Source organism: Vipera ursinii (genome assembly GCF_947247035.1).
Source record: "Vipera ursinii genome assembly, chromosome: 5".
Taxonomy (NCBI): Eukaryota; Metazoa; Chordata; class Lepidosauria; order Squamata; family Viperidae; genus Vipera; species Vipera ursinii.
In genome coordinates this window covers 92,066,654-92,085,615 of record NC_139518.1, presented here as the reverse complement: position 1 = coordinate 92,085,615, position 18,962 = coordinate 92,066,654, and positions in this window count along the sequence as shown.

Genomic DNA, 18,962 nt, shown 5'->3' with positions numbered 1-18,962 from the left:
GAAATTTGCAAAGGCTTTCAGAATATTTTGTCCAATTGGGGTATTTCCTGAATGAAAGTAAGGGCATTGTGCGATTGTTCTGCATTTCTGTGTCTCTGTGTGTTAATTAGCAAGGCTAAATGGCAAGATATGCAATGAGTGTGTGGCAGGCAGAAGAAATCAAAATTTGCCCGGAGATTGTCATGTTGCAAGAATTCCTTTGGTTGTTTATCTGCCGTCACAGTCAAGTGCTCACATCTTGTGACTGGGTTATTAAGGGTGCTTCGAATTTGGCACAGGAATCCTCGGGAAATGTTTGCCGATGCCAACAAGTCAGCATTAAGCAAGACAGGTGACTTGGACTGGAAAAGCCTAGCCTTTCCCTGGGAGCCAAAGCCTCGGTTTCCCCTTGAGACTCAGCAGCTTGGAGGCCCAAGGAGCACCCGTTGGCCAAAGGAGATGGTCACTGTTGTGTAGTGGGTTCTGGAGAGCAGGAAGGACGCTGAGACGATGACTACAGCATGGCAGATCTTTATTAGGTGGAAGTGACTGTACTGGGGAATAGGGGTTACTTGCCCTCCTTTTATACCTGGCCAGGTGAGCAGCCGGCCAATCGGTTTGAACCTCTGCTTCCCGCCGAAACTGGGTTCCCGCCAAAACAGTTACAGTTCAACGCCCCCTGGTGGTGACTGCTATGTAAGTGTGTATGTGTTCTCCTCACCTGGATACATAACAGTCACTTTTTTGGCCACAGCAGTGCCGAGAAACAGGCGCAGACTGAGAACAGGACAGCTTCATGGGGTGGGAGCCTTCAGAAGGAGTCACCCAACCCTCAGCCATCTTCTCCAAGCCCAAAGGGCAGATGTGGTCCATGGGAAGGCAAAGCCAGACCTGAATGGTGTTGCAGGCAAGGTAGCCGCTTCTGCTTTTGCTTCCCTCCCGGTCATTCATCTATTTATTTTCTTAATTGGCAGCCTTTGTGTCTTCCCAAAAACCCAGAAGGCGGAGATGAGCCAAGGAGGACTGTTTATGCCAGACAAACGGTCCACAATCAGGCACCCTCTAATGAGCTGAATTGTATCACAAGGGAATGATTGATCAAAATGGAGGGAGACTCCGTTTCAAATCAGAAGCTGCTGGCCATGGCTGAGTCAGGGCCTGACTCCTGTCCCACCAGCAACTTCAGGATAGGTGTGATTTTTGAGGGTCCAGAGGGGATCGTAGGGATAAAATCTTCCTTTTTAGAGGGGCTCTGCTGAGAGAACGATGTTCTTTTTTTCCTAATATACAGGTAGTCCTTGACTTACAACAGTTCATTTAGTCACCGTTCAACGTTACAACGGCTCTGGAAAAAGTGGCTTATGACTGTTTTTCACACTTTTTTTCACACACAGCATTGCAGTGGTCACATGATCAAAACTGAGATGCTTGGCAACTGGCTCATATTTATGACGGTTGCCGTGTCTCAGCGTCATGCGATCCCCTTTTGCAATCTTCTGACAAGCAAAGTCTACGGCAGGGGTAGGCAACCCAAGGCTCTTTTATGACTCGTGGACTTCAACTCCCAGAATTCCTGAGCCAGCATGGGGGAACTATGGCCCCTTCATGACTCATGGACTTCAACTCCCAGAATTCCTGAGCCAGCATGGGGGAACCATGGCCCCTTCATGACTCATGGATTTCAACTCCCAGAATTCCTGAGCCATCATGGCTCAGCTTGGAAACCTCTTCCTTTCCCCTCAGCGTGGCTTTCTCAGGAATTCTGGGAGTTGAAGTCCACAAGTCATAAAAGAGCCAAGATTGCCTACCTCTGGTCTATGGGAAAGCCAGATTCACTTAACAGCCATGTTACTAACTTAACAAATGCAATGACTGACTTAACAACTGTGCCAAGAAAAGTCGTAAAATGGAGCAAACTCACTTAACAAAAGTTTCACTTAGTGACATAAAATTTCGGGCTCAGCTGTGAATGTAACTCGAGGACTTCTTGTAATTGGTTTTAGGGGCTGCTTTTATTTTTTTCAGGTGGCTCAGTGGCTCAGTGGTTAACATGCTGGGCTTGTCGGCTGGAAAGCACGCAGCCAAGGTTCGAGACCCAAGCTCCACATGAGGGGGTGAGCTCCCGTCCTCCCGTCCCTTCCTAATGACCTAGCACTTCAAAAGCATGCAAATGCAAGTAGATAAATAGGTACCACTTCGGTGGGAAGGTAGCAGTGCTCTGTGATGTCATGCTGGTTACATAACTGTGGAAATTTCTTCAGACCGTGCTGAGTCAGCGGCCTTGCAAAGGAGATGAGCAAGGGCTAGTGGAGTACAATCCGCAGAGACTCCTTTACCTTTTTTATCTTTTATTTATTCGGCCACCAAATGAATAATGCATCATTCTTTGCATTATAGTTCTTCTTATCTTGAAAAATTGTTGTTAGCTGCCTTGAAGTTTCTTAATATAAACATTTAAGAGAAACTTTAGCTATTCGAGATTTGAGATTGCTTTTAAATGTTAAAAGAAAGAATCCTCAAAAGTATCATTTCACTTGGGGTTGCTAACAATTCTGTTAGAATTTCCCAGACAGAAGTTCTCTCTCTCTCTCTCTCTCTCTCTCTCTCTCTCTCTCTCTCTCTCTCTCTCTCTCTCTCTCTCTCTGTGTGTGTGTGTGTGTGTGCATATAAGCACGCATTCACACTGTTCAAGTGGTGTGTTTTTTTGTAGGTGAACACCAGCTGACACAAGCCATGGTACAAATTCAAATACATACATTCTGTCATTCGAAGTTGCTTTCTCATTCAAAATAAGAACAACCAAATTAGGCAACTATGAAAGTTTAGATGCATTTAGATTAACCCCTCATTGAACACAGATAAGACTTTCCAAGTGTTTCCTGTTGCCAACTCAGAGATTTTTCATTTCTGCTTTCCTGGCTCCCACCTCACAAAAATGCTCCCCCAGGGCTGTGGGTCTCAAGAGAAGGAGAGTACATCAATGGGAACCGCTGAAAAAGACTTATCCCAAGCCTTGAGAAGGTCACTTTAAGTGGATTTTTCCTGAGTGGGCACTCGGAGTTCTCCTTTCCAGAATTACTGGAGCAACCTTACTCCTACTAACACCGCTCTCCAGTTACGCTGGACAATAGCCCAACCAGCAGTTTTAGATTGGCAAGTTTTAAAGATTTAAAATATTATGAAAATGATACACAATTCCTGCTGTGCTTTTCTGCAGGCTGGAGGCACCATTGCGTTTGATTCTTGAAAAGTTCTATTGCAGACAGAACGAAAGGATTAAAGAACCAAAAGGGGAAAGAGAATCATTGCCAGTTGTGTTCCCCCTTTTTTAAAAGTCAAACTATATTTTTAAAAGTCATTGATGGTTTTTTTAATGATCAGATGTATTTATGGGGAAATACCCGCTAAAATTAACACACAAGTGTAGAATGCAGAGAGAAAACAAACTTACACAAACCACAAATACCTAAAAATCACAGAGGTTACAAATAGGCTACTCCAACTGTTATGTATGCAGGCATCTGCATAGCAACAGCCATCAGGGGGCGTTGGCCTGGACAGTTTCGGCGGGAAACCTAGGGCCAACCCCATTGGCTGTTAGCTTACCTGGCCAGGTATATAAGGAGGCCAGGTAGCCCTCATTCCCCAGTTCACTCCCCCTTCCAATAAAGAGCTGAACTCACACACCGGCTGGCGTCTCTCTTGCGTCGGACCCATTACACAATACCAGCTATCCCAGGGCAAGAGCAATGCCCCGGAGAAGCAGCCGTAACCCTAGTTACACACAGTTGCAGAAATCCTCATTTTAGCTCATGTGTGAGAGGGAAAGTCAACTCTGTGATTAATCTTTCCAGACTACCCCAGAGTCTGTCAATCTCCAGAGGTCCAGATCTGAGAGGAAAGAGGCATGGCCTCCGTGTGTGCATCTCCTTCTCCCTTTCGCCTTTCCTCCTCCCCTTCCTCCCCTTCCTCCTCTTCCTCCTCCTCCTCCCTCCTCCTCTTCCTCCTCCTCCCTTCACCAAATACAAAATGCAACTCACTGTCCCTTCCAAACATTTACTGTGAGAAAATCTGATACAAAGACAGAATCATAATCAACCTTGAGCTTCAGGGAATATGCCAGGCTGCAAAATTAAATTTTAAATCCTATCGTAGGGAGATGAATATCTATTAACGCAGTACAGAGAAAGCATTTTCCAGGGCACATGTATAAAATCTTTCTGTCATCTGTCCCAGGAGAATTACGATCGTAAGGCAGGATGGAGGTTTATTTTTAAGCTGCTACATGTAAAATGTCACAAAGCGGGATTCTAATTTTGCATTCTTATTTTTTTCTTCTTCTTCATTTCTTTATAGGCCTTCAGTCCTCCAGGGAGTGTGACAAACCCACATAATGTATCAGAGCACTAAAAAAATACATTCACAACTCCAATATAGCTGAGAGATGTGTTGAAAAGAAAAGAAAAGAAAAAAACACTGTACACGCAGAGAGTGCCGTGTTAACTATTCATCTAAGAAATCTTCAATCTGTGCATTATTCATTGGAAAAGTGGGTTTTAAATTACTCTGCAGGGGTTGTCTTCTGAATAGCTACTCGCCATCTTCTTCCCTGAAGAAGGGGGAGGGCAGGACTTGCAGCAAGAATTTGGTCAAACCATCCTCCCATCCTACCCTGCTACACTTCCCTCTCCAGCTCTGGACACTGATGTGGCACAGAGTTATGGCCTCTGCCTCCACGAAGACGTGGCTGCCCCATTGAGAGTCAAGGCAAGGAGTGGAAGGACAGCTGTCGGATGGCTTGGGCACAGGGGCTTGGGATTCCCAGTCCATTGTAGGGCATCACTGGTAAGCAGCCACATTTCTGCAGCCATCCAAAAGCCCTCCGGTGACTGTCAAGGTCTTTCCATATGTAGGTCTCTGCTTGAGAGCAGCCAAATGCTAGAAAATCTTCTGTAGAACAGTCTAAAACCTTGATTCGGAGTCTCAGAGCTGACCTTTGAATGGACTTGACCAAGCTTTGTCCCCTCTTAGTATCCCATAAATATTCATCTCAAAACTGGCCAGTGTGTTTTGTGTAGTACATGGGAGCATCAGACAAACACATCTGTGCGAACTCGAAAACTGACATTTGGCATGGCTATGGCTGCTCCAGACAATTATTTCCCAGTCCTATGCCTACGATACCCTAAATGCTTGACCGCGTTGTACTGCTTGATATTTGTAACATCTTCTGCATGATGTAAGAGTCTTCTCAAGAAGAGATATGAAGCGTTCACGCCTGGATATTAAAACCACATGTGTCTCAAGCGTGGGAACATTTTCTTTGTTAGTGGAGTAATTTGGTCACACCCCGTCCAGTGCTCTGGGGAGCAGCTGAACCTTCTGCCTTCTTGTTTTGAAAGTAATATGTAGTAGTAGTAGTAGTAGTAGTAGTAATAATAATAATAATAATAATAATAATAATAATAATAATAATAAAATAAAGAGCACATTGTTTAAATCTGCCCATTCCATCAAAGGGTTTTCCAGATGTGTCTTCATGATTATATATATATATATAATATATATATATTATATTATATATATTATATTATATATATATATATATATTATATTTTAACTGCGTGTTCCTACTTTAGCCAACTCTTAGAAGTTTTCTGACACAGCCACAGCTGCTTCATTTCACAATTCATTCCTGCCGGAACAAAAGGGAAAAAAACAATGTTTTTCTCCATGTTTCCTTTTTCTTGTCATTTTATAAGATACTATGAAGATTTCAGGGGACACGGTGTCTCAGTGGGTTAGGACGCTGAGCTTGTCGATCAGAAGGTCGGCAGTTTGGCGGGTCGAATCCTGAGTGCTGCATAACAGAGTGAGCGCCTGTTACTCTTCCCAGCTTCTGCCAACCTAGCAGTTTGAAAGCACGTAAAAAATGCAAGTAGAAAAATAGGGACCACTACGGTGGGAAGGTAACAGCGTTCTGTGCGCCTTTGGCGTCTAGTCATGCCGGCCAAATGACCACGGAGACGTCCTCGGACAAGCGCTGGCTCTTCGGCTTTGAAACGGAGATGAGCACTGGCCCCTAGAGTCGGAAACGACTAGCACGCATGGTGTGGGGGATCCTTTACCTTTACCTTTTATGAAGATTTCAGGCAAAAATGAAATTGGCTATTAGAGGGGGAAGAATGACAAAGGCTCATTGGTCAATCTGGGGAGATTTGGGGAAGGAAGGAAGGAAGGAAGGAAGGAAGGAAGGAAGGAAGGAAGGAAGGAAGGAAGGAAGGAAGGAAGGAAGGAAGGAAGGACCAAGCTTCCGGTCATTCAGGACCAGGAAAAAAAATGCCAATCTCTGCGTTCTAGCATATTCACAAAAAGCAGGGAAGGCATATTCAGGCATCCTTGGCAGGTTTTTGTATTTAAATACCGACTGCATGCATGACCTTCCTCTTGGTGTCTTATGGAGATTACAAAAGCCTGGCTCTGCTTTGTCAGTGTTTGCCTGGTGGTATAGTTTTAGTTATCTGGGAACTATGCAGCAAGATTGAAACTCGGAGTCCCAGGCAAGGAGAGGCCGTGACAGGCAGCACCTGCTGGAGTTTTTGGTCTGCCCAACGTCCCACCGCTTTGGCATAGGTCCCCCTATTATACAGAACTAAATAGCGATAGGTTTATAAATATACTTATATACAAATCAATAAGCAATGTCTTTCTCCCAATCTATTCAACGAATAGCTAAGGGGATTATTTTTTGTTCAGACAACTTCCGTATTTTACTATTTCCCTTTATATACGGGCAGTCCTTCACTTGCAGTCAAGCCTGGAATTTTGGTCACAAATTATTGTGGTTGTTAAGTGAGATGCCCATGTGACTCTCTGGGGTCTTGCATCATTAGCACAAGTCAGGGAGGACCCCTCGCTTCTTCTTGGGTTGGATCAAAGGCGTTCGGAGTAACGCCTGAAGAAGCCTCCTCTCCTCTTATGCTTTTTGTCCATTTAAAACTAATTCAAAATTGCCATAATGAAAGAAGAATCAACCTCTTCCAATTCAACAAACAAGAAATTCTCCTTGTTTCAAAACATCACGATGTACTGTCTTCTGAATTAGCAGCAGCTTTGAACCAAAACAAAGAGTTGTGATACATTAAAGGAATTAATTTATTGCATGACTTTCTGTGAGTTAGGAATCATGTCTGCAGATTCAGTAAACTCTAATTAATCTAGGTGGGTGCTATAATAAATGAGTTACTTTTCAAGGTGATGTAAAATTCTACCCTTGAAGAGTATTCAGGAGCTACTGCTGGTACAGTTCTGGGGACCCCCTAGGGTGACACATATAATACCATCGTTGCACAGGCTGCATTGGTTACCAGTTTGATTCAGGGTCCAATTCAAAATGTTGGTTTGGGCTTGTTAAAAATAAACAGGAATATGAGTAGTGCTCCAGAAAGAAGATTAGTAATTATATATATATTCCTGCTGGGTTTCAAACCAGTGACTGTCAGTCCTGCCCCAGTCAGTCCCCTCAAGAAAGTAAGACTCTCGAATCCGTTGAGTTGAATCAAAAGAACTTTTGCTGAGAGAAATTGGATTGCAGTAAAGTCAGGCAAACCCTGAAGTCCCCTGTAAAGCAGAAAGCAATTATTTCGGTTTCCCAATCCTAACCCCCCTGACTAGCCCATAGGCAGCCAATGTGATGCCGAGAAGATCTTTTGAGAACACTGAGGAGCTAGGCAGATAACAGTTCACGCTCAGGGCTTGATGGCCTTGGAACCTGGTGAAAATCAGCTGGGAAGGAGCCCGTCCCATCTCGGATGACAGTCCCACTCCCTAATTCCCAAGTGAACAGCAGAAGTGGAAAACTCCCAAGCATGCCATCCCCTCATTCCCTCAGCATGATGGCAGAACGCCAGAGAACGATGGTGAACCTGACAGTGACCTTCTGAAAAGCACCAATGAAATGGTCTGTAGCAGAGATGAGAGTGTGCAGGTCAGCAGTGTCGGACCCACCCCTGTGCCCCAGAGTCAAAGAGGGGAGGTTGATCTGGGCCAAAGCAAAGATCAGCAAGTCAACTGGACAAAGACCCTTCAGCCACCACGAGCTGGGAAATGACCCTTTCAAGGTGGAGAAGGAAACCATGGGGAGAGTTCACAGTGGCTTGGAGGGCAGTGGGAGGTGCCTCTAGGGGGCCATCTGTTCCTGCCCTCTAGAAGCACCTGGTGGCTGATGTCAGGTGCCTCCTTTTGATAACCTGACAGGTGAGAGAGAGAAAGAGAGCGCTGAAGGGCACCGTTAGCACTGCATTAATTTTAGTAGTCTAAGAATGATGCTTCTTGCTCATGTCTCTTTTTCAAAGATGGGCCAAGGACAGGGATGCCCAGGGGTTGCGGCCAAAAGAAACAAGATGCTGACAATGACGTGTCTGGTTTTCATGTGCATCTCACAGACAATACACTTAAAAAAATGTCTTTGAATGCACCATCTCAGCTGCCATCTCGACTCCACTGGTGAAGGAGAAAACCTTTCCAGAATTGTTTTGAGAGGGTTTTGAGGGTTGATTCTCTTCCTGACATCTGGCAGAATTTCACTGTTGAATGCAAACAATTGTTGTTTCTAAATATATATTTCTTTTATCATGGTCACTCTGACCACACATCAAAGTCTTTGCCTTCACCTTTCACAGTCTTGCCAGGCTTCTCTCCCACCATTTCCTTAATCTTAAAATAATAATTTGAGATGCATGCAACATCACAGTCAATGACAAACGGTGACAAAGGCTGAACGCAGCGACCCTTCGGGAAAATCGGTGCCAAAGCATCAAAGGAAGAGCTCCGATCTGCAGACATCAGTGCCGCCTGGTGGTCTGGGGTGAACAGTCAGGGACTGCAAAGAGAGAGCTGGTTTACGTTACCAAATGAAGTGAAAAAGTTGTCGTTTGTGGCAAGTCTGAAAATCATAGCCTGTATCATGCTAAAATGATCCCAAATGTAAAATCAAAAGTAATGCATGTTTAATTCAACTAATTGATCTTTTCCCATGCAGTACGAAGTGACAATTGATTTTAACTTGCTCCATCACAGAACCTTATTAACAGTTAAGAAGAGGGGAAAGCGGAAAAGTAGCAGAAATCAACAGCGTGAGAAAAACATGATGGGGGGTGGGGAGGGGTTTACTTTGGGAGAGAGCGGGAAGACCCACAGCCAGGATTTGGTTGGTGGGATCAAAGCCAGGAAACCCTCCCTAGTTTCTCTGGGTTTATAGCGGGTGGGGGTTAAGTGTAGATTGGCCAGATTCTGCAAATGCAGCCTTGCAGTAAAGAAGAAGTGGCTGACCAGGGCGAGCTTCTTGTCTGGACTACCTTGCAAGGCTGACAGGAGTGGCTTGGGAGGGGCCAAACTGTGCAGGAGGGACCGTTGTGCAACTTCAGAGACCCTCTTCTGTTTGCAGAGACTGAGAGGCTGCTTGGACCTCGGAGTCCTCACTGCACACGGAGCATCTTTGATGGCGAAAAGTCACCCTCTAGGAATGCAAAGAGGGAAGAAGGCTGCAAAGAGAGAGAGTCGCCTCTTCCATTTCCTCAGGAAATAGTAATAGTAATAGTAATAATAATAATAATAATAATAATAATAATAATAATAATAATAAGAAGAAGAAGAAGAAGAAGAAGAAGAAGAAGAAGAAGAAGAAGAAGAAGAAGAAGAAGAAGAAGAAGAAGAAGAAGAAGTAGAAGTTGGAAGGGACCTTGGAGGTCATCTAGTCCAACCCCCTGCTCAGGCAGGAAACCCTATACCATTTTGGACAAATGGCTGTCCAGTCTCTTCTTAAAAACTTCCAGTGTTGCAGCATTCACAACTTCTGGAGGCAGGTTGTTCCATTGATTAATTGTTCTAACTATCAGGAAATTTCTCCTTAGTTCTAGGTTGCTTCTCTCCTTGATTAGTTTCTATCCATTGCTTCTTGTCCTGCTTTCAGGTCCTTTGGAGAATAGCTTGACTCCCTCTTCTTTGGGGCAACCCTTGAGATATTGGAACACTGCCATCATGTCACCCCTCACCCTTCTCTTCATTAAACTACACATACCCAATTCCAGCAACCGTTCCCTATATGTTTTAGCCTCCAGTCCCCCAATCATCTTTGTTGCTCTTCTCTGTACCCTTTCTAGAGTCTCGACATCTTTTTTTACATTGTGGTGACCAACACTGGATGCAGTATTCCAGGTGTGTAAGTCCTCTGCAGGAATTAAGGCACAGGGTATAAAACGGCTTGCCTGCAGAGGGACTGAAATGAAATGGGAAATTACCAGCAAAAGCTTTTAATACAGTCATGATTTGTAATCTAGAAACAAACGGGAGGCTGGGGGGGGGGCGGCGCAATCAGCCAAAAAGCAGGGGGAAATGAATCCAGTATTCTTTTAGTGGTCCCCTTCCATTCTGGAGGAGGGAAGCAACAAGGGATTGTGTAGATCCCCGGCGAGCTAAACAGGTGGCTTGAGATGGGGACAACCTCGTTCTACCCAGTGGGGTCAAAAGGCCTTTGGGGGGGGGGCGGATGGAGTTGCAGGGCTCCTACTCCCCCCGCCAAAGAAGCAACCGAAGTCCTCAGAGCCAGGTAGGGTCTGGACACAACTTGCCAACTTTCATCTCCCTCCTGCAGGCTGTGACTGGCTAGCTCACAGGTCTGCAACCCGCGGCTCCAGAGCCGCATGCGGCTCTTTTAGCCGTCTCCTGCGGCTCCCAGTCCTCTGCCATGTGCAGTTCAAAAAAAAAAGTGGGACTAAAAAGTTCAGCCAATCAATTCAAATATGCAGGGTAGGTGCATATCTCGCCTTGGCTCCACTCTTCAGTCAAACCCTGTACTGCGCATGCGTGCATGTACACACATGTGCACACATTTTTTGCGGCTCCCAGTTTTTCCTTTTGTGAGGGAACTGGTTCCGAGTGGCTCTTTCACTGTTTCAGGTTGCTGACCCCTGGGCTAGCTGATTGGGATGCCCCAAAAGGGGAAACTTTTCATTCTTTAAAGTGGTTTTTCTGCCCAGGCTGGGAAAAGATGCTTGCAGGATTTTTAGCCTCAGGTGCCCAAATGCTTGGGCTGTCCTTGGGCACTGCGGTGCAGAGCAGCTTGGCAGCAAGCAGGGCAGGTCAGGGGAGAAAGCCTCCTTCAGCCAGGGATTTCTCTTGAGGAGGGGAATCTGGTGGGTTCCTTTGGGCCAGGCTGGGAAGCCAGGAGAAGCCTTCCCAGGCACGTGATCAACCCCAGCATGGCCGGCATCTTCCCTGAGGCCCACGGAAAGCTTCTCCTGACCCTTCTTCCATTCTCCTAGGATGCTTTCATAGCGTGCTTGCCTGGCAAATGTGTCAGTTAAAAACCTGAGAGGCAATTTTCATGCTTCCTCTGGATGTTAAGGAGATTGCAAATTCACCATCTCTTTCATACTTAAATAACTTTAACCTGAGTACCGACCTTTTAATATGTAAATAGCTCAGTTTTGTGGCAGGTTATGTGCTGGGCTAATTGTGGAAAGGAATAGGGAAGGAATCCGAAGGTTTGAAAGTCAAGGTGATAAGAAACCAGGATTAACTGTGTGTGTGTGTGTGTGTGTGTGTGTGTGTACATGCAAGCACCCCCACCCCACCCCCCACAGATGGAAGACTATTCAGAGCAGTATCTACCCTCAGATTGGAGAGTCTGTAGCAGTAATGAAAACCAGCGGGAGGCTTCGAACGTACAACACCGCCAGCAAATTTGACGAATGCATAATGCATAGCGAAAGAGTTACAGACTTTCAATAGTTCCTTTGGGAGTCATTTTTTATTCTTTGCTTTTAGGACTGTTGAAAACTTTAAGTGCTGCAACACCTGGAAGATTCAACCTGAACATCCTGTTAAAACCCAAAATTTGGAGGATGGAAATAGAAGGGGAGGGGGAGAGACATTGGACTGGACTGTGTTACATCTGCAAGGGGAGGGAAATAGCTAGTCCTTGGAAAAGGGGCCATTATTGCTAATTTTTTACATGCAGACAAATCTTGTTGTTATTCCTTGTGCTCATCAGCGCTCCTTCCCTTACAAGCCAAGGAACACAGATCTCCTTATTAGAAGAATATAAATATTTAAAGTGGGAGAATAAGTGCAGAAGAAACAGAATATCTGCGAGTAGACAACCTTGGCTCTTTTATGACTCGTGGACTTCAACTCCCAGAATTCCTGAGCCAGCCATGCTGAGGGGAAAGGGAGAGGTTTCCAAGCTGAGCCATGCTGGCTCAGGAATTCTGGGAGTTGAAGTCCACAAGTCATAAAAGAGCCAAGGTTGCCTACCCCTGGGCTAGGAGAATAGCTAAGTTTCTAAAATGGAAGCAAGATGGATCTCTAGGGGGGGCGGCATTCCCGAGGGAGGCATGGTGATTGCCAAAATAAGTAAACTCTTCCATAAAACTTCTTGGAAATGTAATAATCAGGTTTGATCCCTCTTTCTCATTTGGTTGCAATGCTGTAAAGCCCAACAATTCTGGAAGATTTTATTGTAGATTGAATCAAATGCTAAAGTTTGAATTTTCTTTCCATCCAACTGTTTTTTTCTATCAACTGCTAAATATTGTATTCCCATTAAGCATATCAACATGGCTTTGTGTAAAGTAACAGCTGGAAGGACACTTGATGCCTTTTATTGGAAAACCTGTATAATTCCTTCTATAAAAGAAGCTAAGTTGTGTGTGAACATGAATCAGTGTAAGAAATAACCTATGATTTCTCTCTTCGGAAGGCTCAGAGTCACCTCATTAGTTCTAATGTTTTTAAACACAGAACAGGACGGAAGGAATTACGAAGCAAGATTGAACGTTCAGATTGCTGATAGAAATTGAAAAACTTATAACAGAAAATTCAGAAAATCCTTTTCTTTGAAATGCTCCTTTGGTTCTGTGGAAATGTCTTGAATGATCTACTTTGACTCTTCCTTGGGCTTTTTTCTCCTCTAAGAATGGCTGGGGAATTTTTTGCTTTTCTCCTCCCAGAAAGTGACAGCCAGTGTGTGCATCTTTCCGGGCAATCTATGCCGCCACCTGCCTTGGGTCCAGGGGTGCAGATGCCGTGAGAGACGCATTCACTTATCACAGGGGTAGGCAACCTTGGCTCTTTGGTGACTCATGGACTTCAACTCCCAGAATTCCTGAGCCAGCTGGCTCAGGAATTCTGGGAGTTGAAGTCCATGAGTCACCAAAGAGCCAAGGTTGCCTACCCCTGACCTAGCACTTCACTGGAACATGTGATGGGCACAGTGCCAAAATCCCATATCTCTGCGCTTAGAAATCCCATTAGGCCGAACAATATTTGTTCTCTAATAGGATTATGGCTTTAGTTACTCAGCCTGTTAAATGTTTGGGTTAGGGAAGAGACTTTTATAAAGAATAAAATGTTTTAGGCTGTGTTTTTTTTAGTACACACATTTAAGTTGTTTGGGCAATAAATAGCAGTTTAATTTAGGAACCACAATAGTTATCTTCAAAGGGACATCTTGATGATAAAATTGTGGCAATAGTATGTGATTATTGCTTCCTGATTGCCGAGCAATGTGATAGCATCTGTGAGCAGACGGCCCACTCAACAGGCTGTCTGTACTTTCTCTGTATGAAACGGTTCCGCTGAGAAAAATGTTCAGGCCCTAGATGATCAACACATTTCCCTCAACCATCAATGAATGATCAAAATTCACTTTTGTTTGGTAATAAAAATTTATAATGACCAAAAGAGAAAAATAAATTCCAGGCACAGCCTAGGCCTCAGCCCACATCATACCGTCCATCTGAGTAACCAGGAAGGCATTAAAATCTCAGCTGATCAGCCAGAAGATGCTGTTTGATAAGATTGTGCCAAAGCTCCTTGCTCTGAGAAAGTGAGGGACACAGCAAAAGGAAAGGAGCGATCAGCTCCTGGATGTGGCTTAGCTCAATTTCTGAGTCATTCATTTTGTCCAAAGAGTGAGAATGAAGCACCAAGAATGTCTTACAAAGATGAGGCAGGACACAGATAGCACCAGATTTGTCTGAATGCCAACCAGCTGTCCAGGGATTCTCTGGCATTTTTGGACTTGGCTTGGTACTATTTCATTATTTTCAGAGCTGCAGATGTCAGAAAAAGCTACCTGAAATGAAGGCCTTCCTGGATGCATTTATGTTTTAGAAAGACGAATTGGAAATTTAGATGAAGGCAAAAATATATTCTAAGCTCTCAGTGCTGATGCTAATGCTGGCCAGGGGGCCTGAAGGCTTACCTAGGCTGCTGATTCCTCCAGACTTCACAAGGCGTATTTAGCACTGAAAATTGTTGAGAAATACAGAAGGACTTACAGAACTTGCAAGAATCATTTCAGATGATTGCATGTAAAGACCACAGGCACCACAATGTGCAGGTAAAATAATGAGTGCCATCCTGCAGCGTCTGCTTGTCTTGCAATAGTGAAACCACCTGGAGCACAAAAAACACACTGGTCATTCCAAAAGCTCCCATTAGTTCCAACATCATCACAGAAGCTAAATTCCTTCCCCTGTCGGATTCTTGCCTGTCACCTCTTAGGCCAATTTTGAAAATTATTTTAGTTCGGCAGCTGAAGCTCATTATCAGATTCACTGCAGGGCTGCACCCTCACACCTTGACCTGGCAAAGGACACCTGGTTGATTGAAGTCGGATTTGGTTTGCTCAAAATTTGCATTAGGTTGTTCTGTGCCAGAAGCAAATCCAGCCGAGTTCCACTGACCTTAGCTGCAGTTCAGCAGAGTTTGGCATGCATCCCAAATCTTCTTAAATTACAGGATGAAAACTTCCTGCAGCGTTTGATAAGATGCAGACCTCTATATAGCCCATGCTTAACCTGACAGGTACCCATTCTGAGAGCTGCATTTTGAAGAATTTGTCCCAAAAGGCAATAGAAATAAAAATAATGGAGTGTCTGCTCCAAAGAACTGAAATGCTGAAAAAAAGAATCTCCAGAAGTAACCAGGTGGAGAAGAAGAAAAAAAAGGATCAAATCTCCTAGAAATCAGGAGGGAAAATCCTCACTCAAAAATGTATCCCAATGTATTTTAGAGAATTTCATTTCTTCTTCAGGGCAATTCTTCTGGTTAACTGAAAGGAATTTGGGATCGATGTGAGCTTGCTCTATCGCCATGCAAGGAGCCGCAGTAAAACATTGGGTTGAGAAGGAAATGCTTGCTAGACTGAGCCATGTCTAGAAACGAGAATGGCATTTGCTAGACTAAATATGGTTTGGCTGAATAAAAGCCTTTGGCTGCTGAATGCTCCAACTGTGGGCACCTCCAGTATGTTTGCCTGTGTTGTCTATTGCCCTCTTGGAGAAAAATAAACTGGGCATTTAATATTGTCTTCTCTCAATCCAACTTTTCCTTCCATTATCCAGTGTGGCTTTTTCCAACCTTTCCCTTCAGGTATGTTGGGTTGCAGCTCCAGAGGGCACCCGGCAGAGAAGATATAACTTCAATTGGAACAGCTTTGAGGGTCCCGGGCAAAGACCTGGCACATCTCTCACTAGCTGGTCCTTTTGAACTGCAGACGCCATCACATTTGATTGACAGCCCCTCAGGATGGCCTTAGGCACTGCAAGGAAAGGTCACAGCAGCGGTCCACAAAAAGCTCTTAGAGTATTTTGTCTTATTTTGTTGAGCCAAGACATGCAACTTCACACTTAATCTCTCATGGATAGATGGCAGTGTGGTCTAGGGTATTTTAAAATAATTTTTGGGGTGGAGATGGCAATTAGCTGAGTTCAAAGAGAAGAAAATAATAGTCATGGAAGATCCTACAGAAATGGCACCTTTTAACTTCTTTTTCAACCCAGCTAATTGGCAGTTGAGGATCCTGACTGCCCCAGCTCTCAGTGTAAAGCTTTTCTTTTATAAATCATGTGCTTTGAATCCAGGAGTCTGTGGAATCTATAAATTGAGTATAAAGGTACAAATTGGCCATCTTCTCTGAAGATCTGAAATGAAGTTTCCATCCACTTACAGCAGTTCTCTGTTCTCTTGCTCTCTTTCTTGTAGCAAAATATCATCCAAACACATAAGAACAATTTACCAGAAAGCAAGCAAGTGAAATTGCTTGAGGCTGTAAAATGTTTCCCTAACAGCAGAGGCTGTCATTGTCTCAAGAATGCTGTAATCCCACACAGGGTTTTTTTCTCTCCTTGAATTACACTAATGGACTATTTTAAAATGAATCTCAGCTAGGGTAAGACATTGTGTGGTATTTCATTGATCCATTGACATTTCACCTGGTTAATCTCTGCTCTTGTGTCTTCTGACATCTGGATAATGTAATTCTGCACCTTGAGCACTAGATGGCAGTAGATTTTGTTACTTCTGATTTCATATCTGTGTTCAAGAGAGATAAAACAGCATTCCTATTTAGTGGTCCACCAGATGCTTTGTCTGAAAATCTCTGAATGCCGATTTGTGTGTGTTCATTGCAACACATAAAGTGCTTCATCCATTTTAAGTGCTGCTTTAATTAAGTGACTAAACAAAAATGAGAATAAAATCTCAGGTTCAAGAGTGTCCCCAGTTCTTCTGAAGTTCCTTTATTGTAGTTGGCATAAACTATATGTGATGTTTGTCAAGGGAACTCCATGGTTTCTTAGTCCTTGATTTGCCCCCTAAAGGTGATAGGTTTTGCTGTTGCCTCTTTTTTCTTTGTAATCTCTGCAGTTTATTGCATCTATTTCTGCTTCCTATTCATACTTCTGTTTTTTATCCTGTAGCTCCGGGAGCATTTCAAAGCCTTAGGGCTTATTACAAATAATTATGTAAGACATGCACAGGTATTGTTTGTGTTATCACTTCATACAATCCGCCACCCCCCTCCTTAGATTTATTAGAAGTGTGATTTATTACGGCCTCAGTTTTGCTCAAATGCCCCCGTCAAACTGGCGCTGCAGAGAAAACAAAAGAAGAGGACAGCTTTTCAGCGTTAACACCTTCACTTCACACCAATGCAGTACTTGGAAGATCCAAGTGGAAACAGCCTTTCATTTGACGTTCTGAGAAACAATGTTCCCCTCCCACCCCTCTCGGCCCCTTTGAAAGCAATTCTGATGTGATGTGTTCCTTCATGCGTGCATGCATGCATTGCATTGCATTCCTGTATCAGTTGAATCAGAGCTGACTATGGAAGTTTACTGCATGCAACTTACAGTTTCCAATCCAACCACAATCCAGCCAAGAACAGAAATAGCACGATTCAACTGTTTCTTCTGCAGGGCTCCCAGCCTGATGATCCGGAAGTCTTCCAGATCAAAGCTCTCCTTCCAATGTCGAGGGGCAGGATGCTTGTGGAGAAGCCCCGTTGGTTGTGTTTTCTGTTGTAGGGAGCGTGTCTATCCAGAGACATGGAATTTCCTTATCATTGCTTTCTATTTTGAGCGCAAGCTTCGGGAGTCAAGCAGCCCCCACATTTTGTAAGATTAATAAAAACAAACCAGAACTCCGGTCAGTTCACAGTGTCAGCCCCCACAGTTCAGTGGCCACGAAACCCGGCAGTCTGTTTTGGCCAACAGGACTGTGATCTCCTTTGTTGTGGAGTTGGAAACTCAGGGGCTAATTTGGGGAAACTTGGGGACTATTGCCAGCAAGCACAACTGGGGCCATTTCAAAAATCACACCCCATCGTATTAACAAAATGGCTCACTAAATAAACCATGGCTGGCCTGAGCAAACCCTGTGGAGCCCATTGGCCTTTACCACCCCATCCTTGGCCCGTCTTCCCATAATTCCCCATCCCTGTTGCACCTACGCAGCAGTGCCTCACATGTGGAAAGCAGAGCTGCCTTTGATTGATGCACTGCACTGCAACATGACACGCGCAATGTCAGAATTGCCATAGTAACGACTCATTTCTTATTGACTAGGTAGATAGAAATTCGCCCCAGAGTCGGGCACAGTCATTTCTGGCAAATGGCCAGAGGCTGTCCTCCAGGGCACCCTCTTTCCTCTGCCTGTTCTCTCCAGATACAGGGACAATCCCGTCTTCTGCTTTTAAATTTGATGAGTCTGTAAAAACACACTGAAGTCTAGAAGCTCCTTTTGTGTGTTTCTTCAGAAAAACGTTGTTCTGTTGCTGATTGTGCGTTCCTCACTCAGCACTAAATGGAGGGCCCAGGCCACGGATTTGAACTGCCATCTTTAATCACGTTCCCCGGAAAGATCCTGCGGCTGACCTGGATTCAATGGTTTTATGGATCTGATTGCCCCTTCCCCCAGCACCCCACGAGGGTGGGAGATGCTGCCACAGCACTTGTCGGGCAATGTCCATGTCGCCTCTTCCTGCCTTCAGGACCTGGCGCTGTCCTCCTCTGGGGAAACACTGGAGGGAGAAGCGTCCCACTAATCCAAGTATTCTGCACCGGGTGCAGCTTCCAGAAGCTTTTAAAGTGTAGCCCCATTGCAGCACATTGCACATTGCAGCAACCCATATGACCTGAGTGTGCGAGTGGCTAAAAGGAAGGGCGTAATTGGTGCACATCATGAATAACATTAACACAGCACTCTGGAAGCTACCTGTGAATGCAAGACTTGGGTTTGGTTGCTGGGGCCCCAACTGCTCACCCTTTGGGACCGTGTCGGAGCGCTTGTTCCTGAGAGAGGGGTCTGCTCTTCCCCCTTAGGGCTTCTCCCACTCCTCCTTTGCAAGCCACCCAAAGGGAAAGAGCCACAAGTATAGCTTAGCTCTGTAGATGGGGTTGAAAGGGGTAGACTGAGTTTCCATGAGTTTGGCCTGACTTATTTGGTTGATGGAAAACTGGCCTGAGATGGGATCTACTTCACAAAGAGAAGGGAAACGGGTTTGGCAAAACATGGCCTTTGACCAAATTCTTTGGGGTGGAGGGGTGATGTATAGAAGGAAGCACAGTGGGAGCCCTGTTAAACCGGTCAGTGAAAAATCCTAATGAAAGTACATTGGCTCATAAATTTCATAGTCT